Genomic DNA, 26885 nt, shown 5'->3' on the forward strand with positions numbered 1-26885 from the left:
TAAAAGAGTAATGGCAGCATCTTTGATCTAATTAAAACATAAATTTGACCATACTTAGTTTTGTAATGACTCTTCGTATCTGTCTGTCTGAGAGCATCCAACTTTAACAGCTACTACATTACAATAGCTTATCCATCCTACCGTAGGAGGTCCTAGTTAGGGAAGATGCTGAGAGACTGCTGGGTTAACATGCAGTTTTAGACAGATACTAGAATGACTTTGGCTTTCATCCCTTTGGTGTGCAAGATGAAAATATTTTAAAAGCCTGGAGCCTAAAGAAATGTAAATAAAGCTTCTTCAGGTCTAACATTTCAAAAGAGGTCACCCACACCAGGAGAACTATCCCTTGTCTATTATCAGGTTTTCTGTCACTCATGTTGATTAAGGCTGATAAACAGTGCAAAGCTCTTGGGGTAAGCCAAGGGCACAATGAGAGATGTAGCTGGCTTTAAAAGGACAGCTTTTCCTAAGAATAAAAATGCCAGTCTGTCTTGTGTACCATTGCTTCTAAAAGGTAACAATGCTTTTTCAGAGATACAACACTCATCTTTGAGGAGGATTCTCCTAAAATGTCAACTGGGGAACAATTACATAACCTTCTGACTGTGTGATAAGCCTGGAGAATCATGGGCACGGCTAATCTAGAGACATATTCTTTTCTCTCACAGTGTTCTCATGCTTGCTATAGAGTTAACACAGGAAACCACTTGTTTATATTATCTGCCAGGATCATCTGTGTTGTTGCAAATGTCTGGATGAGTGCTTTTAAGGATGTAATCATAGTATAAAAGTATGCAAAATACTTCTTTTCTTTATCCATTCATATTATGGTATCTAGGAGTAGCAGGATTACTGAGTTTTGATTACTAGAGACTGACTGTAGGGAGAGTTTAGCAAGGTCAAAGTATGAAGAATTTTTGCTAGATGTAAGGAATAATTTCAACACATATACTGTAGACAATGCTGATTATAATGGATAATAATGATTTATGTAACTGAAATTTGTTAAGAAAATCAATTTTAAAATCCCTATCATAACTAAATAATAATTATGAGAGGTAATATATGTGTCAAATAGATTGCTTGTCTAGAAACATTCTGTACACCAAAATATATTCTTTGTCAAGTAATCCAAACATAATTGGAGTAATGATGTGAGTCAAAGGGCTAAAAGGGGAAGGGATGCTAACATCCTTCTTACCTGCTCTCTGGGCAGTAGGACATGATCCCTCTGTTCTCCCACTTCCAGCCTACCATGATGAACTGAACCTTCTGAAATGGTGAGCTCACAAAAATCCTCTCTTAAATTTATGACACGGCAATAAAAAAGAGCTAGCATGTTTGTAAGGCACTCGCACAGTTTTTTAGAAGACAGTTCATAAATTTCTATGAAGAAGACATGTGAAATGTGGTCTATTTCTAGAGGTTAGTGGTCAGGTTGTGGCTACAGTGAAGTTGCCCAGGATGGGAGTGCATCTACTCACAAACGTGTAGCATCAATCCTGGCCACCACCATCAGCTACTTATATACAAGAGTTGGGATGATGTAAGAGTCTCTGGGCACAGGTAAAAGGCACTAGCAGTACAGAAAGGCAGTAGCCAGCAATCACCATATGTATGACAGTTTAAAATTTGCTGACCTTGTTCTGTATTGAGACTTTCTGATCAGGGCAATGGAGAATTTGGCCAAAATGATAGACACTCACATGGCAGTGATTTTCTTCTAAGAACATTTATTTTAACATTTGAACTGTACATTCCATTAACAAGTATAGACTACATGGCAAAAAAATGCCTTAAACTTCTCCACTGTCCCCAAATTCTATTGTTATGTTGGCATGATTTTCAAACTATCATCCTTGAGGAATTACCCGCCTCCTCCAAAATCAATGTCAACAATCCCAGGCCACTTGATAGCTTTAGGAAAGGAGGGCGTTAGTAAGAGCAGGTCCATCTGCATGCTTACTGCATTGTTACCCCACAATGTTCAGAAGGCCTCATAGACAAAAATTTCTACGTAATGATTTCCTTTTGCATCACAACTCAGTATCTCTTCTTTTTAGTACACACAGTGAAGGAAGAAAGTTCCGTGGAAGCCTTGATATTATATGTAAGGATCCAGGTCTACTACCATAGATTCTGGTAGCCTTTTTTGTCAATTTCTACCTACTAACACGTTAAAACTTAAGTATAGAATGGATGGTGAATCTCAGCCATTGAACATACATTTAATATGAGCCAGTCCCTGAGTTTGATGATTAACCTGAAAATAGATTAGCTAATTAATAAAACATGCAGAATTTTCTTTCTAGAATTGAAGGATAGAGTATGAAGCAAAGAAGTGCAGACCGACAGGAGCCAGATGTAGATCGCTCCTGAGAGACACAGCCAGAATACAGCAAATACAGAGGCGAATGCCAGCAGCAAACCACTGAACTGAGAATAGGTCCCCCGTTGAAGGATTCAGAGAAAGAACTGGAAGAGCTTGAAGGGGCTCAAGACCCCAAAAGTACAACAATGTCAAGCAACCAGAGCTTCCAGGGACTAAGCCACTACCTAAAGACTATACATGGACTGACCCTGGACTCTGACCCCATAGGTAGCAATGAATATCCTAGTAAGAGCACCAGTGGAAGGGGAAGCCCTGGGTCCTGCTAAGACTGAACCCCCAGTGAACTAGACTATGGGGGGAGGGCGGCAATGGGGGGAGGGTTGGGAGGGGAACACCCATAAGGAAGGGAGGGGGGAGGGGGATGTTTGCCCGGAAACCGGGAAAGGGAATAACACTTGAAATGTATATAAGAAATACTCAAGTTAATAAAAAAAATATCTCCTAAGGCAAAGAACTAGCAAAGCAGGTATGATGCAGGAAAAACAATGAAATTCATCCTGCTATAGATTATAACGGTGATTAATATGCTCTTAGTTTGTTTCTAGGTAAGAAATGCATTTTTTTAAAGCATGGTGAAGATTGGACACACAAGCGAGCTAAGATCAAAAACCTAAAACTCTAATAGGTAAGAGCATTGTGAGTTTTAAATCTTTAGTTTTATCCTCACCAAATAATAAAAGAAATAGTTACTCTACCAGGATTCCATAAGGATGGTGGCAAATTCTTTAAATGCTATGCTTTTCACAGCATCAGGAATTTTAATCTACTGTGTTGTATATGTTCAATTAAACTACAGTATTATGGAGATCATATAAATAAAGGTAATTGTACCTACTTCATTCAGAAAGGATAAAAAGAAGCCTTCTGGCAATTTCAAATGCTCCTCAAGTTACAACACTCTTAAATCTTATTAAGCACCCAATTCTATTGTCTTAAACAGAAAAAACAAATAAAGGAAAAGGAGAAAATAAAAATACTAGTATAGAGTTGATGGCTAAACTGGTCTCTCAAATTGGTTCTTTAAAATTTTAAAAAAAATACTTAAACTCCAACATACAAGAGTGTAACAATATTTCTGAATCATTTTCTTTCTTTTTTTTTTTAAAGATTTATTTTATTTATTATATATATAAGTACACTGTAGCTGTCTTCAGATACACCAGAAGAGGGCATCGGATCTCCTTACAGATGGTTGTGAGCCACCATGTGGTTGCTGGGAATTGAACTCATGACCTCTGGAAGAGCAGTCGGGTGCTCTTAACTGCTGAGCCATCTCTCCAGCCCCTGAATCATTTTCTTATGAGAAACAAAAGCAGAGTATTTGTACACTCTTCTGGTTTACATGAATGAAATAATTAGTCATGATTAAAAAAAAACAATGGACATGTGATGTCACTCTGCCCAGTTACCCATCCCTTTAGAGATCACAGACTTTATTTACATGGTCGACCTGCAGCTCATCTTCTGTCAGATCCCACACTTTATGGAGCTGCACATGATGACATCATCATATCCCATAGGGAATGGAAATGAAGAATGTGACCTTATTTGGAAGTGGGCTTTCAAATGATAGGCAAACGTATCTATCCATTTACCAATAATTAAACACTCCCCAAATTACTATTACTTTTTCAGAAATTATTAAAAGCTTGTGAAGCTTCTGACAGAGTGAAAGCCTAAAAGAGTGTTCTCCAAAAGAAGCATAGTACTTGCTTCAGATGGTAAAACATATGTGATTTGAACATTCTTCAAAATGTAAAATGCCCAGCAAAGTAAATCTGATAATGTATTTTAATTAAAACAATACGTCAACATTTTATTATGTTAGGATGCAATTTGTATATTACTGCGATATTTTTCATCTTTTCCACTTCAAATAAATTTGAAATTTAGTTATTTCTGTCTTAGTGTACATTCAACATGGTTCAGTAGAAAGAGGGTAAGAACCAAGGAGACCAGAATCAAATTTCTTCCCAATATCACTCTGAAGTAAAATACTCAGTCTTATCTCCCATTAGGAAGAGGTTTGTTCTTCTTATTCACTTATGTAGAAATACTGGTACATAGACTTTATTTAGTTTTTTTTTCTAGAAATTATAAGAAAAGCCTCATTTTTTTCATCATGTAATAGCCATCGTTCATTTGCTTTTTCTTCCCTTGCAGATTGCCAAGCACCTCTTAACAGTGAATTAAACCCATGTGAATTAAAACTAGAGTGAAGAGAGTTTTCAGTTTCCATTGTATTCCTCTTTCCAATTGTTGATACCCTGCTTCTTGGTGACTTGCTCATCTCAATGTGTCAAGTAGGGCAACAACCATATGGACATCACTGATCAGGAATGAGTAGGGAGATGATCAAGGCTGGGACTATGAGATATGTAGGGAGAGATGTAATTTGACAAGGTCTTATATTTTAATAAAAATAATCAGGATGGCTTAGGAAGCCATTAAGGCACAGGTCTTGCTGCCATGTCATTCTCAAATGGCTTGGGGAAGCGGCTGAGATTGAGAAATAGTGACTTAGGATATGTTTGAAGATACAGCCTGTAGAACAAGGCTAGGCAGGAAAATGACGTATAATTGACTAAGTGGCTCAAAGGAAGAGGATAGATGTAATTCAATAAGTGAAAGCAAGAGAGAGAGATATGCAAAATTCATGGGTCTCTTCTGCCTGGCACTTTCGGATAAGGCTATTCCTTATTTTCAAAGTATGCTCTTTTGCAGGATTACTCAATATCAGCAGCAGAGAAGCTGGCTTTGGAACTGTAATTTAAGGTGTAAATTAAGGTGACCTCAGCGAGGATAAAATACCATTAAGGAAGCTGAGATATAAAATATGAACCACTTTCTGGAAATGGTAAACGATTGAGAGTTGTTGAAAATGGACTAACAAAAAGTGAAAGGGGGGAAATAAAGAAACCGATTACAGGACAGAATCCTGAGCATCTAATTTAAAACAAAAATGGTTTTCTATGGTTTATGATGAGTGATAAACAGAGTCCACTGTGTGGCCATAAAATATATCTTTAGCTCAGAAAATATGAGCCATACTGTCAGCCCAGAGCATTGATTTAGGTTCAGAACCTTTCTCCTTGAAAGACTTACAAGGCTGAAGACACCAATCATTCTAAATGGCATGTATTTAAAAATTATGAACTCTGGCCAAGTAGCATTAGTTTTTAGTGCAACTTAATCAGGAATTTACCTATTTCAAGTTATTGTTTTGTTACATATTTCTTTGTGTCTCCAGAGTGGGTGAGCATTAGGAGCTATAAAACTTCATTAAATTGGCATTAAACTTTGAGGAAAAAAGATCCATAAAATCCTAAAGAAAGCCCCATGCTAGAGTTCAGCCTCTCCTGGCTGCAAGTCAATTTTCTTATAATAAAGTCATTCAAAAGACTCTATGAACAGCCCAGAGGGTCTATTGAGCAAATTCATGGTGGCAGAACCGGAATCTCTGATTCACCTAGAAGACAAATGAGCATAAAAACCTCAGGAAATCTGCCATAAAACTTCCTAAGAGTTATTGAATATTTAGAGTGCTGACTGTATTCACACATGCACACACACAGACACACACGCGTGCACACACACACATGCACACGCACACACACAGTCACACTGATCATTCATAATTCTTCTTAGATCTAATACCTGTGTCTAAGCAACAGAGCTCCCACCCTCAAGGTTACTATTTATAAACACGCTCAGGAAAGAGCAGAATCACAAATCACTGTGTGTCAAAGTAGACTTAAAACAAAATACAGGCACCTTCATAGTTTAAATGTGGAGTAAAATTAAGTAAATGACTTAAAGTTCATGAAGATTCACTCCTGTATCCTGGGGCTTTCTTACAGGAAGATGGGAGGAGTTGAAACCATTTGCCAACACCTTTAGTTAATATTAAAATCAGATTTTTTTGACACTAACCTTCAGCTGTAGTTGGTGATACACCAACACAGTGTTTCCTAAGAGGCTGAAGGAAGTGCATATTTGTGTAGAAAACCTCTACATCCACACAGGTTACATGCCACTTGTATAAGGCTCCATGTGCTTTTCTACGCATAGAGAAATCTGTGGAGCAATGTTCTGCACCAGATTTCTCACTAAAGTCTTTCCACTGTAAATCTTGGGGTTGTGTCTTATTTATTCATATTGGCTCCAATTTGCACAGACTGATAAAGAGTTGCTTGTGGAAGGCATACTCTGTGTGTGGCATTATGTATAACATTAAGTACAAAGGACAGCTTTCCATCTTCTTAGGAATAGAAAAATACACAAATACACACAGAGACATACACCATACACACACACACACACACACACACACACACACACACAGAGAGAGAGAGAGAGAGAGAGAGAGAGAGAGAGAGAGAGAGAGAGAGAGAGAGAGAGAGGTAACAGGGTTAACAGACCACCAGGGTTACTAAATACCTGAGAGATGCCATCACACATGATCTTGGTCAGAAGACTACAAAGAGGTGGGAAAACAAGGTGCATATTCACTAGAAACAAGCAGTGCATATCATTGCTTTATTAATTGACTATATTAATTCGTGGAAAGCCATGCACATTTTGCAAATAGAAAGAAGGATACAGAGTACAAATAAAGTTTGATTGAATTTTTCGAGGTCTGTTAATCTGTGTCTTTTTATTGGGGAATTGAGCCTACTGATGTTGAGAGATATTAAGGAATAGTGATTGTTGCTACCTGTTATCTTCGTATGTGGAGGTGAGATTATGTTTGTGTGCTTGTCTTCTCTTTGTTTTGTTGCAAATCGATTAGTTTCTTGCTTTTTCTAGGGTGTAGCTTGCCTCCTTGTGTTGGGCTTTACCATTTATTATCCTTCATAGGGCTGGATTTGTAGAAAGATATTGTATAAATTTGGTTTTGTCATGGAATATCTTGGTTTCTTTATCTATTTTAATTGAGAGTTTTGCTGGATACAGTAACCTGGGCTGGCATTTTTGTTCTCTTAGGGTCTGTATGACATCTGTCCAGGAACTTCTGGTTTTCATAGTCTCTGGTGAGAAGTCTGGTGTAATTCTGATAGGTCTGCCTTTATATGTTACTTGAGCTTTTTCCCTTAATGCTTTTAATATTCTTTCTTTGTTTTGTACATTTGGTGCTTTGAGTATTATGTGATGGGAGGAGTTTCTTTTCTGGTCCAATCTATTTGGAGTTTTGTTGGCTTCTTGTTTGTTTATGGGCATCTCTTTCTTTAGGTTAGGGAAGTTTTCTTCTATGATTTTGTTGAAAATATGTACTGGTCCTTTGAGTTGGGAGTTTTCACTCTCTTCTCTACCTATTATCCTTAGGTTTGATATTTCTCCAGTGAATTAAGAAATATTGTAAATAGAAAATATACATTTATATGTACAAGCAAATATACATATAAATGTAGATAATATATTATATAATATAATTTTATATTCTATAACACAGAAAATATTATAAATAAATATATATTGAAGTAGAATATGTAGTCTATATGATATATGTAGTATCCAGTGAATTAACACAATATTCTTTTATTAAATATTACATATATGTAATATGTATATATGAGATTAATTCAGATGATGAAATGAAATCTCTCTTTATGGCTTCTACTGGGTATGAAGTAAATTTTCTTTAGAAGAATTTCCTCAGTGCTACAAGGTGAAACTATGCATTGTTACTAATTCTTCTCACTGTTTTCCTTTCTTCTACTACCTAAATGTTGAACCCTTTAGATAGAGATATATAGCTATATAGGCAGGTGACAATTACCTATCTAGATGATAGTTAATAACTCAACAGAAAGAAATGTACAGATTAACAATAATCTTACACTATTGAATTATGTTCACAGAATAGAATCAGGTAGCTTATTCAAAGTTGACACCAATAAACTTCAATATATTTGGCTAATTAAAATGCTTCCATTGGGCATGTTTATTACAGAAAGTCTGTAAGAATGACACTTTATCATGGTGAGATGAGAGGGAATTAAGATTATCCAAGAAGCAGAATAATATACAGTTAATATAATTCAGATAAAGAAAGCTTTTCTTTGTTATCAGTCACTCAAGAAAAATTAATTGCCACTTCAAACTGTAAGGTGGATGTTATATTTTTCTTAACACATAAATAAGTTGAGGTCAATGAATATTTACATCAATAGAACAGGATCTGACAGGTATTAAGTGTAAGAATTGTGTCACCTTTCCTCAATTGCTATTGGAATTAAGTATAGGCATTTAAAGCATACATCTAATGCTCCAGATTCTCCAACTTAGGGTAATGGACAGAAAAATGTTTTAGCATCTAAAATAAAAGTAGAATGAATACTTTGGAAAGTATCTTGGCTTCAAAATATCAATAAAATTCATCAAAAATAATTTCTGTTTTCAGAGCCATGGGAGAAATTGCTATTTTCCAAAGCAATCTTTCAGTCTATAAAACTGGGAAGCATGTAAGGAGAGAAAAAAAACTATGATAAACTTCTTTCAAAAAAAAGCTACCTTTAAAGAAGGAATTACTTTTTGAGTTCTAAAGTTTGACTAGTGAGAGTTGAGTTAAAGGAGGCTTTAATGATTGATTTTCAGAAATGTATCTGTCTAACCAATAACCATTCTCCTACCATAAATGTTCTTATCAAAATTCAAACGGGTATGCCAGACTAAGGTAGCTGCAGAAAAATAACTTGACAATATTTTTGTGAAAATAATAATTCTGGTACAGATTAAGAGAGATGGGTGGCAAGGTCCTATTTCTCCTCCCTTTATGAAGTAGGGTTTTCCTCATTTGGGGGGGGGTTCTTCATTTTGAGGTTAATATGACCTTAGTATTTTAGTGAATTCTGGAATTTAAGAAGTTCCATAGTCTCCAAAATTGCCTCTTGGAACTACTTGAGAAATTTTATTCTTTCAAACTGCATTGTAAAGAGACAACAAGAAGTTCCTCAAGTAAAATAATATCTTCTATGAGAATGAGACAGAATTTCCATTTATAACTGTTATTCATGATACCAACAACAGTTGTCTTAGTGAAAGTTAATATAGCAGTTGAATTATATTATCTGGCATTTTATATTGTCACCCAGCTTCCTCTTTTCATCCATGGTATTACAAAATATCGTCTTCTGGTTGCCATCTTAAGACAATTTACTTGCAAGAACAGATGATGATTATTGAAATACTTGGTTGGTCCTAATCTGTTCAATGGGAAGCTCTTATTCAGGAGTTCATTTGATCATTATGCTTATATGTCAAATAAAGACATATCACCAAGAAAGCAATCATGGAGGACAGAGGGAGGGAGGGACCTGGGTAGGAGAGGGGAAAGGGAGGGGAAGGGGGAAACATGATCAGGTACCGGGGGGAGAGGACAGGACTGAAGCCCCAAGGGCCAGCAGAAAGAATGGAATCAGGCAATCTTGGAAGGTAGGAGGTGTGTTAGGGGCAGCTAGAATGTCCCAGAGACCTAGCAGGTGAGAGACTCTCAGGACTCAAAGGCAGGGATCTTGTATGAAGAGCTCTACATTGGGGTAGGGAAATTGTAGAGTCCACCTCCAGTGCAGGGACAGGACATCAAGTGGAGGGATGGGGTTGCCATTGCACAGTCAGAAGCTCTGACCCAGAATTGTTCGTGTATGAAGGAACAGCAGGGACAAAAATGGAGAAGAGCATGAGAGAAAGTAGGTCCAGGAATAGGCCCAAATTGGGATCCAGCTCAAGGGGTGGCCCTGAAATCGTTACTGATGCTGTGGTGTGCTTGCAGACAGGAGCATAGCATGGCTGCCCTCTGAGAGTCCCACCAAGAAGCTGAAAGAGTCAGATGCAGACACTAGCACCCAACTAATGGACAGAAGCGGGAGAACCCTGTGGTTGAATTGGGGAAAAGCTGGAAGAAGATGAGGATGAGGGCAGCCACATGGGAAAACCAGCAATCTCAACTGATGTGGACCCCTGAGATCTCTCAGACACTGAGCCACCAACCAGGCAGCATACACCAGCTGATATGAGGCCCCAAAACATATACAGCAGAGGACTGCCTGGTCTGGCCTCAGTGACGGAAAATTCACCTAACTCTCAAGAGACTTGAGGCTCCAGGTAATGGGGAGGTGTGCTAAGGTGGGATTGAGTGTGTAGGGACAGAGGTGAGGAGGAGGTTTGGCATGGGGAGCTGTCAGGGGCAATCCTGGAGGGGGATGAGGACTGGATTGTAAAAAAGGGATATTAGAATAAAAATATAGTAAAATAAAAATAAAAATTCTGTATCCTTACCAAAAACTATTCAATATTTGTAGTACACATATTTTGTTGCATCATAATTATACTTTAAAACTGTTTCTAAAAATTTTATGTAGTAGTTCAAGCTATCAGAAGTACCTAATAAAGCAATGCATAAAATGAAAAACAATAACAACAACAAAAAGGCAGAAGGAGACGAAGGGGGAAGAAGTAAATAGACAGTTTTATCCTGAAAGAGAAGAGGAAAGACTGAGTGTTGAGAGCAGAAGTGAAACATCCCAACATTGTTCCATCCTTTCTGTTACAAAACAAGCCTTGTCTTTGAGACCGGGTATATCAAAACTACCACATTCTTCCTTCAAAGGATGCTTCATTCTCAATGAGCAACCAAATCTCTGTCATCTCTTTTCAAAAATATTTATCTCCATTTGTTGTTGAGCTCAGTTTCTGGACCCAAGTAAATGTACGTTCTTCTGCACTTTTATGTCGTGTTTGTTAAAAGTATGTGTTTATGCTGCCAATTCTCATAACCAATTAAGCCCCTGACTTGGAAATGTTAACTAATAATCTGAGGTGGCTCCTCTTGGCATTTTTAGAGTAATTTGCTTTTTCTTAGAGTCTTTCTAAAAATGATTTTTGTTATAGCACTTATGCAAATTATAGATACTTATGAATTATTTTAAATATTTCAGAAAGGAAATTCATTATACACAAAAGACACCCTATAAATGAAAAAGCCTTCCTGAGAAGGGAAAAGATATATTGCATATTATATTTATAGTATAATATGTATATAATATATAAGTATATAATATAAATAAAATATACAAGAAAAACATACAACATGAAACATTCAATACAAAATAAATGGTGTATAATATACAATATATAATATATCACATATAGAATATGACAATAGCATATAACATATACAATATGATAATATTTAATATGTAATGCACAATATGTAATACAAAATACATAATATAATATAATATAATATAGAATATGTCATACTGATATAATATGGAATATGGAATATATAATACATAACACATTACTTATAACATATATATATATATAAAATTTCCCACCGTCTTTATCATGATCTTTCTCTTCATACACCAAAGTAGAAGAATGATTATTTACAAGTCAGTGTAGTGAATTTAAAACTTTCCCACAAACTTCTACCTTCATTCACTTCACATAGGTTTGTTATATTCATTTTACATATATATGTATGTATATATTCCTACATATATATTAAAACCATAATTCTGTATTCATATGCATGTCTCCCTGTCTGTTTCTCTGTATGTGTGTATGTTTCCTACAGTTTTGGCCGTTAAAAATTCTCCCACAAACAATATTGTGTGACCATCTTTTACACTTGAATTGATGAGTATAATATGTAGATTTGAAAATGCACCTGGGTCACAAACAACTGCATTGAAATGCTGACAGATACTGCTATATTGCCTTGCAAAAATGCATGTGCCAATTTTCATTTCATCTCACTGTGTAGGTGTTTCTTCACTTGTTCAAAATATGGCACCAGTAGACAAGATTTTAATGCAGGTTAGTGGAATAAGTAAAATAAGCCAACATAATGAACCCCTGTGCATTTTTAAACATCAATTATAAAAGCATACTCTTCCCTTTGCCTCTCAATAATGCCAAAAAAAAACCACTTTCTGTTTCCATTTTCAAATCATTGTTTGAGGACAACACATTCCTTCTGGGGCACTGGTTATGTTTACTGATTGTAATTTACACAGGATGAATTATCCTTTTGGATCCTACTATTTCCACATTACTCTCTCTCTCATTTCCCATTTATTTATGCTGGGGCTTGCTAATATATTCATTTATATTCCATCCATTCCCAAGGCTGATTTGAAGTGGCATATGAGAAAATAGCAGGCATAAAGAAAAATAGCGTTGAAATGGAAGGAAAACATATCCTTAAAAAATTAATACAGTGACTTTAGCAGTAAATCTACCTCTGAGTTTCCTAGATATCAAGGCCAAAGGAACCAGTCAATCTTTTGATTAATGCATAGCCTATAGAAAGAGAAAATATATTAGTTCATATGGTGATAAGCCATTTTTCTGATGCTCAATTATTTAATGCATGTTTCATGTAGACATAAACAATAGAACTTACACAATGCTTAAAAATTATTGGTCACATAAAGCAGAGAATTTTCCTTGTAGAACTATTTTTTCAAAAGAGAACCTGAAAACACTATCCACAAAAGGAAGACAATTTTTACAGAGCAGAAGACATTTAACTCTGATGATTAGATATTAACGTGAATATAAACCATTCTTATTACACTTAATGTATTCCCAAAGGCATAAGCTCACGGCTATTGTTGCATTGAACTTTAGGTCTAAAAAGGAAACAAAAGTGGGCTATGTTCAATTGTCCTGGCAAATAAATGGTGATGATAATTACGATAAAGATAATTATGGCTTACTCTCACATAAATTATAGCTCGACACGGTGCCACTTGAATGGTATCTATTTGTTTTTCACAGTGACATAAATCTTTAGAAAACCCAAATGAGAGAAATTTGTGAAATGCATTTCCTAGTATTTGTTCAGTCCAACATCATCTGTCAAAACTGAAAGGCATGATTCTGATTTACTAACTCCTTATATTATCATTTTAAAACTATCAGTGTATATTCTTTTTATAAAGGTGAAGATTTCATCATGGCACTATTACTTAAATATATGTATATATATATTAGAATTATGTATATAATATACTAGTATTATCTTTATGATTTGGATCTAATTATATGTCTTCACAATCACTGTTAGATTACATTTTCTTTGGTTAATATATTTTTCTAATAATTTTGTGCGGAATAAAGGAATGGTGACTGCACATTATTTCTCAGTGTTTAGAAGTAATTCATTCTTGCTGAAGATCTCTGTCTCTTTGTCTCTCTCTCTCTTACACACACACACACACACACACACACACTGAAATGCTATAAATAGATACATAGATAGATATAAATAAATGCTATAAATAGATACATAGATAAAAAGAAAGAAAGAAAAATTAGAAAGGAAGGAAAAAAGCAGCAAACAAACATAATTTGATTGGTTCACTTCTCTGTAGAACTCAAACTAACAGAATTAAAGATAAATAGAGAACATGGGATAGTGAGAGTTTATTGAAATCTCTATGACAAGGAATGGGTATATTTTAATCTCAATCCAGTTAGATGTTGAAAATTTTTGTTGGGCAGAGTAATAAAATTTTGCATCCCAATATTGGGAAGCACAGTCATTTCTGTGAGTTTGATTGAGGCCAGCCTGGTCTTCAAAAAAGGTTGGGTTGAGACAGAGGTCCACAGTGACATCATTTCTCAAAAGAATAAATAAACAGTAAGTTGAAACTTCCCTTAATTTCCCTGTTTGCCATGTGAGAAAAAAGTGGATGTTAGGATTTGTGCTGTCAATGATCTGATCTGGATTTTAGTTAAAGGACAATTGCTTGTCTGAGAAAAGAGGGGTCAAGAGAGTGGAAAATATGGAAAAGAAGAAGAAAATAGAGGGTGGGCGGAGGCTAACTTTAACTGGGAGTAGAGAGCAGAGTAGTCCAGAGTTCCAAGCAATTTTCAACTTAGTTTACTCTCATTAACTTCAAGATTTTCTTTATGTAAAGATATGACTTTACCTCCCACATAACTTACTCAGCATGCTATTTACAGGATAATTCATTGCTAAAATAAGTGAGTGATAAGAGGACAGCTCACTTTGGGAGTAGGGAGGAGCATGGTGAGGCAGTCAACTGAGGAGAGCAGAACCAGATGGGCCCGCATGGATCAGATCCCAGGATCATCACTGTCCTGCTGCTCTCTGGACTCTGATGCCCAGGGCAGACTTGCTAAATTGCAACAGATCAGATCTTGGTTCTGGCTTCTGCCAAAAAGCTCCACGACCTTGGGCTGCCTTTATGTTCGTTAGGTCTCATATTTTATTTAAGTTTGGAGATAAAAATAATAATCTCTGCTGTTTACAATGTGGTATAACTAATAAATGGCTTGCATACTTGAAGTCCCTAGCAGGAGGATGGTACTTCATATTCAATAAATGTTAATTCGACACTTCTTTCCTAAGAGGATATTTTCACTCACTTATTCAATTATTAATTTATTCAACAAATATTTACTGACCACCTCTAGGATATCAGGCAGAGTGAAAAGCAATAAAGGCAAAATGATGAGGGAGAGAGTAGAAAAGGAAGGACAATTATTCTATCTTCCAAATCTATAAGTAGAAAGAATTTACCTGGGATGAATATCTGTTCCTCCTTCAATAACTACTTATCGGTTTACTCAGCCTTGGGTGGGTTCAATGAAGATAACCACAGTTTCTTGGAGTTCATGACTACAGTAACTTTGGCATGTCTAGGTCATAACATTTTACATACCTCTCCATTTTTCAGCTTTCACGTTCTTTTTGACCTTTCTTCCCTGCTGTTTCCAGGTCTTTAGAGTAAATTGTATAAATTCATGTGTAGTCTGAGCATTCATCTGAAATGGAAACTTCTGCTTTCACTTGTCAAATGATGTTTTGCTGAAGCAGACACAGGTGAAAGGATGTTTTGCTCTAGCAGACACTTGAAAGGAACTGTGATGTTTAGAAAGAATATAAATATGACTCCACAGACAGTAGGAACTCGAGCTTTAGTTTGCCTTGCTAGTCTTCACTAATAACAGACATGTATTGGTTCACCTTCCATTGCATTGCTGAATTTTGTTTGTGCTGACTTTATGGAGAGAAACTCACCAAACAAACATCTCATGAGGTTCCTGTGGCTTCTTGCTGCTTCCTCAGACTCTGGCTGATTTTCAAGCCTTGGTTGTTTCTTCTGGATTGAACTGTATCTGCGGAGTCATTTGAACTGCACGTCCTGACTCCTCTTTAGTGTATGCTGGTGGACTGGACTTTTCCATATCCCAACAACCTTTCTTTTCCACTCCTTCTGGTCAAGGGTGGGCTAAAGTGGAGGTTGAAGCAGGAGACAACTTCCTGAACAGAACACCTATGGCTCAGACACTAACATTGACAATTAATTGATGTTGTCTCCAGTTTCATTCATTGAGTTCACGGTTGTGCTCCAATTTCTCATTTATCAGACTTAGTGTATCTGGTTTTATTTTAAGGTCTCTGATCCACTTGGACTTGAGTTTTGTGCATGGTGGTAAGTATGGATCTATTTTTATTCTTCTACATGCAGACATTCAGTTAGACAAGCCCCATTTTAGAAGATGCTATCCCTTTTCATTGTATAATTTTGGCATCTTTGTTAAAAACCAAGTGTCCTTGGATGTGGCTTTATTTGTAGTTCTCTGATTCAGTTCCTTGACTGTGCAGTCTGTCTGTTTCTATACCAATGCCATGCAATTTTTTTTACTATTGCTCTATAGTATTTCTTCAAGTCAGAAATGGCCATACCTCCAGAAGTTTTTTATTGTTCAGAATTGTTTTAGCTACCCTGGTGTTTTTTTTTTCTTTTTCTTTGTTTTTCCATGTGAATTTGATAATATTTATTTCAAGGTCTGTAGTGCATTGTATTGGAATTTTTATGGAAATTGCACTGAATCTGTAGGTTGCTTTTGTTAAGGTGGCCATTTTCACTATGTTAATCCTACAGAACTAAGATCATAGGAGAGTAATAATACCACTAAAGGAGACCAAGGGGGTATAAATTGAAAAGGAAGAAATCAAAGTATCACTATTCGCAGAATGACATGATAAGTAAGCAATTCTGAAAATTCAACCACAGAATTCCTACAGCTGATAAACACTATCAGCAAAGTAGCTGGGTATGAAATTAACCAAAAGATAAATCAGTAGCCCTCCTTCATACGATGATAAAGGGACAGAGAAAAAAAGGTAAGGAGAAAATACCCTTCAAATAATATAAAATATCTTGGTGTATCTCTAACCAATCAAATGAAAGACCTGTATGACAAAAACTTCAAGTCTCTGAAGAAAGAAATTAAAGAAGATATCAGAAGACGTTCATACATTCTTATTAGGTTTCATGATGAGGGAGTCAGCTTTATGGTGATAGGTTGGGAAGAAGAAGGTGTCAAACTCCTGTGGTTCTCATGCTTTAGATATCTGAGTTTGAAACTCCCTCTGCCTTTCCTTCATAACTCTGGGCCATTACTGCCCCACACCCAGTGATATTTTTTAAACCAGGTTCAAAGAACCAAGCATGGGTTCTTTCCTGTAAAATCAAACTTGAAAGCAAATCAAAGAGTGGCTGATTAGCTTTGTATGAGCCATGTAACTATTACAAATGTGGACATACCTTGCCTGGAACATTGGTATAAACGTGAAAATGCTAACATCTGAGAAAACATAGATGCCTTTTCTCTCCTAGAAGTCTACACAGCACCTTTCAGCAGTATGAAATCTAGGAAGCAGGATGGGGTTTTTCAATGCAGTCTCAGTTTGATTTCTCTGTATCTGACAACAAAGATATGTAGTGTCTTAAGCAACAGGGTTTTCTCATGATTTCTAGTGGGCAACCAGAAAGAATGGCAAGAGCCTGGTTCGAAAGTGAACCAGGGCATGCCTGACTACCTTATAAGGGGGTATCCTACAGCTAATACTGCTTTTCCTTCCTTCCTTCCTTCCTTTTCTTTCTTTCTCTCCAGTTACACTTAGCTTCTATAAGAAACATTACCTCTTTAGGGTATATGACTTATAATTGCTATTGCTGTTGTTAATTTTGTTTTTAAATTTAATGACAAGATAACAGGTTACCATATGGTTTATTTCTACTTTGTTCTTGTAATCTATCCTCCCACCCCCCCATGCCCTTGACCCTCCATTCCCCTCACTGCTGAGAGCATTCTACTCCTAATGGTCACCCTTCCTATTAGCAATTATTTTACTTGTGCCCTACTATCCCCCTTTCTAGCACACCACACCACAATGATCCTCCTTGTAATAACCTGGCTTTTAGAGGTATTCTAACTTGAGCAAGGATAATTAAAGATTTACCATTCATTCCTATATGAAAAGAACATATGCATTTGTATTTCATAGTTTAATTTTTGTTTGTAGTTAACACAATTTTATTGTGTAAATGAACCACATTTTTTTCTGGTTATTCATGAGTTGATATACATTTAGACTAATTCTATTTTCTAGCTATTGTGGCTAAAACAATGAATATGTCTTTGTAGAAATATGTTTTAATGGGATGTAGAGAATTGTCTACACAGTAGGATATAGAAAAGCAGCTTTGTAATATAATATGGAATCCTCTGAATACATTTCCAGGAGTGGTACAGCTGAGTCATGTAATAGTTAACTATTTATTGAGACATCTCCAGGGTGCTTTTTATATTAGCTATACTATTTTACAGTCACAGGACCACTGCCTAGGTTCCTCCATTTCTGATACCTATACAATCACTGCTGTCACATGTATTCTTAATAGTGGCCATTCTACACGGGTTGATATCAAATGTTAAAATAGTTTTACTTTACATTTCATTGATGGTTAAGGATGTTGGAACTATTAGAATGTTACATGGTGATTAATATGTCTCCTTTCGAGAATCCTCTGTTCAGTTCCCTATCCCATAATCAATTTATCTTTGTGATTTATTGTTTTTTGTATTATTTTATGAACTTGTGACTTATTTCATGTTCAGCATCCATTAGAGAAGGAACGTGGTCAAGTAGTATTTTAGAACAAAAGACATAATCTTGATTCTACTCAGCATCTGACAGTATGTGTTAACTCTACTCAAGTTCTTTACACTCTTAATTACACAAAACTGGGAACGTCAGCCATAGATAAACTCCCTTTTTATAGGCTACAGCAGAGAGGGCCACTCATAGCACTCATTTAAGGTCTCCCAAGGCATGAAAAGGCATAAGTAATTCTTACTTCATCTGAAACCACTCAGGAAGTTCTTTGATCAAGTAAGGGTGATGTCCTATATCTTAGACTTTCTCCAATGGAAAAATATATAAACACTCTAAAATCATATTCAAATACAGATTCTTATCCAGATGTAAAAGGAGATAAAAGAAGTCTCTAGATCTTCTACACTCCCATGGGACAATGATGCGTCTCATGTGTCACCACTTAAAGAGAAAGATTCTAAACCAGGTTTCCTTTTCTCCTTCAATTTTTTTAAACTGATGTGTGTATGAACATGTCTAAATGGGAGAATGTGCACATGCGCTATTGAGTACAGGTGCCCAATGAGCCCAGAAGTTGTTGTGCTACTGGATCCTGACATTTCAGGCAGTTATGAACCATGAGATGTGGATGCTGGAAACCAAATGCAGTTCTTCACCAATAGTAGTGTGTCCTCTACCTGCTGAGCCATCTTTCCAGTCTGTAGACCAGGTTTCTTAAGCTGGCCCCATTGGCAAACAGCCTGAGAAAAGCAGAAACAAAACAAAATATATCACGACACAAGTTTTAAAAACCCTTGTTTCAGGAATGAGGTACTCTGTATTTTGATATATTTTCATCTTTGCTATTATTACTCACTAGATACCAAGAGCATTCTTTGAGATGTAGGAAGCAAGAACCCACCAAAGCATTCCCTACAGTCTCTTTTGTGTTAAAAACTAATCTTGTTTGAGAACCAGTTGTTTAACCTGTAGACACAACTTAAATTACCTTAGTGTATCCCAGGACACACTAATAATATACAGATCAAAACCATAATATTTATTTTTATAAGTATATAGGCATATTTGTATGTATGTATGTATGTATGAGTTTATGAATGTATCAGAATCGTGATTCAAAAGTTTGAACTTTGCATATTGTATCTGGATGGATAAAGCTATTCAGATATTCATTATACCTTGTAAGTAAGATGGCAAAACAAAGCCTGTGATCTCTGAGGAGATTTCAATTTGGTCCCCTAATGTTGTAGGCACCCCTGAGGAAAATGAACTTTGAAGAAAGGTAGGAGACATGCCAATGGCTTCTTAAGACCATGCCCACTTGCTCCTATAAAACTGTGACTATTTATTCCTAAGCCACAAAATAGATAACTTATTTTATATGGTTATGGCATCAAAATTAAGAAAAAAAATAGGACTAGGGAAATTGCTTGGTGGATATACTCTTGAAATACAAAAGAGATGACTTGAGTTCTGTTCCCAGAATCAACATAAGACTGGATTCCTTAGAACAGTGGTCAATAAGTGATAGGAAGACACAGAGAATCTTAAGAGTATTGCAGGCCCACCAGCCTGTCATACCGAGTAATGAGACCCTGGCTCAAAAGTAGAAGATGGAACACATTTTATAGGCTGTTCTCTGTCCTTCATATACACTCTGCATGTATCATGCAAAGTACACAGTCTCAAACAAACTTATAAATGGCAGCATTCACACATATTACACACAGACACTTACACACACACACACACACACACACACACACACACACACACACACACACACACTACTCTGTTTTGTGGACTGGAGCAGACATGTGTCCGATGGTCATGTTTTTAAATCATTCAGTTTCTAGAGCCAGGCTTTCTATTGTAGCTTCCTTGATATTGTAACTGGCTGAAGTTTCACTAGAATTCAGAAAAGAGATGCTCAGCTGCAGAGGTGTAATCACTGACTTTCAATGCCACATTGTTTTTTAAATTTCTCAAGACAAAAATTCAAGAAATGTTCAACTGTTGTAGCACGAGTATCTTAGTGACCACAATTATTATTTTTAGATACCCACTATCCATTTTTATTCTGTTTTTACCAGAGTAAATGTTACTTTATTTATTTTAGACTTTAAAGAAATGGTTGTTCAGATAGAGTAGAAATCATAAGAATTCAGAATGTCAAATGGAATTCAAAATACCTATGAATAATCTCAGTTTATTATGCTTTTACCTCTGGCTTAGATAAGAAACCCTGGCCATAAAATTGTATGAGAAAATTGAGGTAAAGAAATTCTTCAAAATATAAAGCTTATATCTTTTGCATTGCAAGCCTTTGATTATCTATAGCCTGGTACTTTCCAAAGATAAATGTTATTTTTAAAAGATTGAGATAATATCTAAAGGAAAGTCTGCAACAAAACAACTCTGGAAATTTGAACACCTAATACACCAAGTGTATGACTTGTTTTGAGTTTTTTGCTATACATTGCTCAACCCAATTCAACCATGACTTCCAGACATTTATTACTATTTGTTCCATTCAAAATGTGAAAGCTACAAGAACATTAAAAAGTGTTCCATTCCATCTTTATGAACTCCATGTCTTATTGGGAAAATAAGAAACACAGGTACTTTTTATTTAGTCTTAAAAATATTACTGGTACCATAACCATAATAACATCAGTAGGGACATATTCACACTATGATCCCCATGATAACTATACATTAAAAAGGGAGACACAGCCAGAGCATTTCAAATACAAAGGTGAATGCTAGCAGCAAACCAGTGAACTGAGAACAGGACACCATTGGAGGAATTAGAGAAAGGTTTGAAAGAGCTGAAGGGGCTTACTACCCTATAAGAATAACAATACAAACCAACCAGAGCTCCCAGGGAGTAAACCACTACCCAAAGACTGACCTATGGCTCCAACTGCATATGTAGCAGAGGATAGTCTTGTTGGGGAACAATGGAAGGAGAAGCCCTTGGTCCTGCCAAGGTTGGACCCCCAGTGTAGGGGAATGTGAAGGGGAGAAAGGGGGTACATGGGGTGGGCAACACCCTCATAGAACAAAAGGAGGGGGATGGACTAGAGGGCTTATGTCTGGGAAATCGGAAAAGGGAATAACATTTGAAATGTAAATTTTATTAAAAAAAAAGGCATGTTATCAAGAATTAACAGACATATGACTTCACTTTTTTTTACCTTATTTTATCATTTTGTTAAAAATTATGGGAAATCACTTGATGGTCATAGTGTTTTAGAGCAATAGTCATGTGTTACTGGAATAGCAAAGGGAGGGAAGACATTGCACACTGTTCTACAGTTTATTGTAAACATGATAAAGTAGAATAAAATGTACTGTTGTTAGAACAAAGCATTGCATAAATTCTAAAGACTATCTGTGGGAAAGGAACAAGAGATTCTACGGTAGACTTGGGCCTAAGGTAATTGGATCATTAAAATCAGAATCCTTAGAGCTTTTCACATACTCTGTCAATATTATATACACTAGATATGGTGGCCCATACTTGTGAACCCAGCAATGGGGATGCAGCCAAGTTTGAGCAACATAGTCAAACATACACACACACATACACATACACACACACACACACACACACACACACACACACATGCACACACAGAGGGGGGTTAGACAGAGACAGAAAGCAATAAAGGCAGAGAGAGACAGAGAGGTATGGGAGGAGAATACTTACACATGAGAGGGAATATGTTCTAAAGATCCTAAGTTGAAATCCAGCCTCTTAGTGGCTATGGTTCTAGGAACTTGAAAGTATCAACAGAGCTCTCTTTAGTCAATTAGTATCTGAAAGCTACTCTGGCCACTTCCCTGAAATATAATAAAATGGAGTCTCACATCTGCTGTAAAGGAACATAGAGAGGCATCAAGAAAAACAGTACAAGCTCAGCTACCCAATAACTTGTGTAAGAGACTTTGATGTAAGCAGGTGAGCTTAATAGAAGGATGGCATTCCCTAGAAGACCTCCCCCTTTTTTGTAGAGTTGAATAGAAAGGGGAATTGCCTTGATTTATACTTCCGTTCTCTGTTCTGTTATTTCTTGTTCAAACAAGAGATTGAAGCCAGAAGCTATTTTTTGTCCCCTGACTGAAACTGAGTGACAAAGTGCATTAGTATGTCTGTAGGGCTGCAGGTGAGTTAATGTGGAACCTTAATATAACCACACACTGCTTGCCTGGGACAGGAGATTGGCAGCAGCATTATTCAGACAAAGAAGATCATTCCCAAAACTTCCAGGACTGTAATTTCAAGCATAGCAACCACTAGACTATATACAAGGCAGAGGCAAATCATGATGAGGAAGCCAAGCTCTACAGCTGATTCCTTTCTGAGCTCAATACACAGGTTCAAGCAATAGCACAATTTTCTCCCAACTTTATGCCAACATTATCCCAATATAAGCTCATAATTATAGGCTCACACAGGCTTAGAGTTTGTTGGAGGCCATTTTCTTGAACCTGTTCTAAAGATGAGTTTCAAAAATTTAAAACTCGATTTATACCTGCACATTTTGCGTCTTGACAAGTTTTGAACCTAAGGTCACACTCCATTTGACACAAGAAAACCTCATTATCCCCACAGAAAGTGCATTGGTATTTACAAAGACTCACACTACCAAAGATGTAACTTAATCATGGGCATTTTCAGTTGATACCATTTAAGGAATCTTTACAATGTGAATGATATACTTGTAATAACTAAAGTGAAGTATTCAAGAGTAATGAGACTCACCTCAGTTTACACAACTTACATAGACCCAAGTTAGTATTTAAACCTCACACACATACCTGAACAGCCTACGTAGTTTTTTTTCTCTACAGTGTCGTATCAGTATGAGCAAATTGGGTAAAGGAGGAAAGGGCTTGTTACCTGTAGAAGTGCAGAGGAATACTTAGAGAACATCTAACAAGAGGCCATGCTTTGTGAGGAAAAAAAAAACAATTATTTGTAAACGGGTTGTATAACGGCAGTCAAATGATAAACCCTTTGCTCTTTATCAATGTATCAAAATGAATGAAAAGAAAGTATAAAAAATAAAATTTGGCCAAAGTTTATCAATTAATCATTAAAATATGAAGTGACTTTCAAAAAACAACCTCCCAGATGTGAGCCCTAGCAGAGTGAACTACATCTAGCAGGACAGTAATCATAGAAGGATAGGATTACTTAATTAGTGAACAATGTTGTTCTTGGAATTTTTTTTTTAAGAAAATAAAAGTAAAGAAGGAAAATTTAAAGCTTCTTGTTCTCTAGTGAAGGATATTTAGACATAGAGATCTAGAGAACTTTAATTACAAAATGGTCTTCTATTTCTAATTAATTTTGATAAGAGAAAATATTCCTGAAGATAAATGAGGCTGAGGTAAGTAAGCTCTTAAGATTCTTAGAGAATCACTTGAAGCCAAACTTAGGGAAGGTTGTCAATCAAAACCTAAGAAAGATTTCAGAGGTCAATCAGTATACATGGAGTAGACCTCAGAGATAGGCAATGTCCATTATTTACCTGTGAAGTGGACTAGCCCAAATTGGACCAAGCTAGTGGCAAAAGCAATAGTAGACTGGCAGTAGGGCTTTGGCAGAGTTTCAGAGTGTGATATTTGAGCCCCTGGTGATAGTTTTCTTGCAGAGAGTTTCTGCAGCAAGCCCCAAGATCTGACTTTTATAAGCATTCAGAGCACTCAGTAAAATTTTCAGGATAGCAACTCACCATGGACTATGGACACTCTTGGAGGTTAGAGCCTCTCAGCACCTCATCTTAATCAGTGACATGCATATAAGACATAGAGAATTCCTCTTCTTAGAGCTTATGTTCAAACTAGTCTTAAATTAGTCATCATATGCTAGTCTCAGTACAAGTGCATAAGTGAGTCAACTTAAAAAATCTTGGATCTGCTCCGTGTGTGTGTGTGTGTGTGTGTGTGTGTGTGTGTGTGTGTGCACATGTGTGCATGTGTGTTTGTGTGTGCGTGCATGAGTGTGTGTATTGTGTGAAAATGCCCGATAAAATCCCTCTATGTTTACAGAAATAATTCATATTGTAATATCACATTTCTTGAAGAACAAGTGCAAATATTCGAGGACACACTTAAGTTTCAACTAAGCCACTATGATGGCGAATCAAGTCCTATTATGGAAACTGCAGTGATGGTTATTATTACAATGCTTAGAGCAATGCCAATAGAAACCCAGTTTGTGAGAACCCACTTAGTAAAAAGTGCTGTGTAATCCACTTCATAGACAACTACTCAGTTCACACAATGAAGTAAGAGCAGGTTCGAGGATTCTATTGTAAAGTCTTTTTACTGATGTGCACAAAGGTTAAGTGATACTGCAGTCACTCAGAGTAGGATATACTGACTCAAGAGGTTTATCACATACAAGCTAACTTCAGAGCTTGAATGAGCCTAATGATTAAATAAGGCAAGTGCCATAAACATTTTTCTTTTTTCCTCAGTGATCAAATAGTAGGATAGGCAGGAATTGTCTAAAAATTCCATTTCTGTGGTCTAGGCCCATTCTGTCCTCTCTTTATTATTTGCAGATGTCTACCTTTCTCATTAAATCTCCCATACAATGGGTGTCTGGAAGGAAATGAAGCACTGTGTTGAGTTAGTCATTACTACTAAAAGATGCTTCCATTCCTATGGTAGGGATACTCATTTTCCTCTTTCCTACATGTTTCCCAGAAGTAAGTCACTTGCTTACCAAAGACAGATCGGTTTTTTGTTTGTTTGTTTCTACAACCTCCTCATTGGAGTATGAAATTCATTTCTGCTAAGTCAAATATCTTGCAGTCCCTTGAAGACAGTAGACATTTGCAGATGAGGAATGAATATTGAGCAAACATAATCATGAAGCTGCTCACCCACCCCAAGCAAACACTGAGACCAGGGCAATTAGCTACTAATAGGGTTCCTAGAGGTTATATGAATCTTGTAGAGAAAGATGAGTTTTTGCTCTTTTCTGCTTACATTATGACATCTTCCATACCTTCAACTGATAGCCTAGACACAGAATTAAGAAACTCATGTAAGTACATTCTACAGCTAGGCTTTCAGGTTTGTGGCTGAGCTCTCTGTAGAATCCAAAAGTTAATATTCCAGAAAATGTGCATATGTGTTCAAATTTTAAAAAAAATGTCCCCTGCATAAATTTTAGTTGTAGAAATTTGGACTAATCCCTCCTTCTGTTGGAGAGGGTGATGGATACTTCCCAGAAGTGGCTTTAAAAGTTTGCTCTGTTTTGACCTTGAAAATTGCAATGAATTGTTTTGCATTTTATCTTAATAAGAAAGAAAAATACCCTAAAGTTTATATTTCTTCCATATTCACCCACAGCAGGGACTCATAAATGCCTGCTAATGAAATTAAAGAGAACTATGTGCTTAGGCACTTTTAGCCTCAAGCACTGAAAAATAATTAAATTAAATACTTAATGAGAGGCTTTAAAAAAAACTTGGTTCTGTAAGGTTTGGACTATGGAAACTGTTTTGACCTTACCATAACAGACTCACTTGAATGGAAACTTTTGCAGTGTGTTTCTTCAATAATTGTTGATGGCAATGAGAGACAAAGGGTTTTGAGGATTTTAACAACAGTCATGTGTTCACATTCTGTTTTTATATCCTTTCAGTGTTATCCCAGCAAACACTAGAACTCAGAAAACAAGTCTTCTTTGTTTGCTCCTAAATGACTATTTGGGAATTTTTGAGACCAGAGTAAATCTTTGCAACTCTTAAAATTCGTATTTGCATGCATGCTTCCAATGTCCCCTTGAAATTTAAAGCAGCTTTGTAAATTCCATAGGAAAACATTTGAGTCTCTTTATAGGAAGTCATCCATCATGAGATTTCAACATTCAACTCAAATGGAGTCTTGGTTTCTGATTATCACTGTGTTCTGTATTTTACAATTGACGAGAATGAAAGTGGTATATAAGTAAAGCACATTGTCTAAATCTGGCAAGCAGAAATGTGTTGACCATCCTATTTGGTTTATTTGAATATTGGCATTGTTTACTCATGAAAATAAAACTGAAGACAAAATCTTAAACGATCGGAGGATCTGAAAAAGAGGGTGTACACTCCTGCATGCTTGGTTACTGGAAACAGAGAAGTGGGTTGTGGAGAGAGGAACATATTCTCCCATTTGCCACACTCTCTACTGCTCTCTACTGCCTAATGTCTGGTATAATTTGGTAACTTATAGTAGATACTAGCCACTATGGTCATTTGAGTGTGTCTCTCCTTTACCTCTCCACCTTTGTTCCTAGAGTACTTTGACCTACTTCTTGCTTTTCTCATTCCTATCTCTAGTAAACACTTTCCCAGTCTATTTCAAAGCTTCTTTTGTGGGGTATGCATGTGCTTTTTATAGTGAGTTATTTTTACCTCTTGTATAAAATTTAACATAAACTTAGCTGTCTTTAGTCACTTAGCAAATATTCAGGAAGCATGAACCTTTTGGCAGATAGTCCAGAAAAACACTAAACTTCACTGGTAGGTG

The 26885-nt window shown here is 36.3% G+C and overlaps 1 pseudogene; it reads right to left on the bottom strand.

The window, feature by feature from the left end:
* Pkm-ps1 (pyruvate kinase M1/2, pseudogene 1) overlaps window positions 1–1960 on the bottom strand; it is a 32048-nt pseudogene extending 30088 nt beyond the window's left edge.
* Window positions 1961–26885: the final 24925 nt, after the last annotated feature.

Source organism: Rattus norvegicus, chromosome 19 (genome assembly GCF_036323735.1).
Source record: "Rattus norvegicus strain BN/NHsdMcwi chromosome 19, GRCr8, whole genome shotgun sequence".
Classification (NCBI taxonomy): domain Eukaryota; kingdom Metazoa; phylum Chordata; class Mammalia; order Rodentia; family Muridae; genus Rattus; species Rattus norvegicus.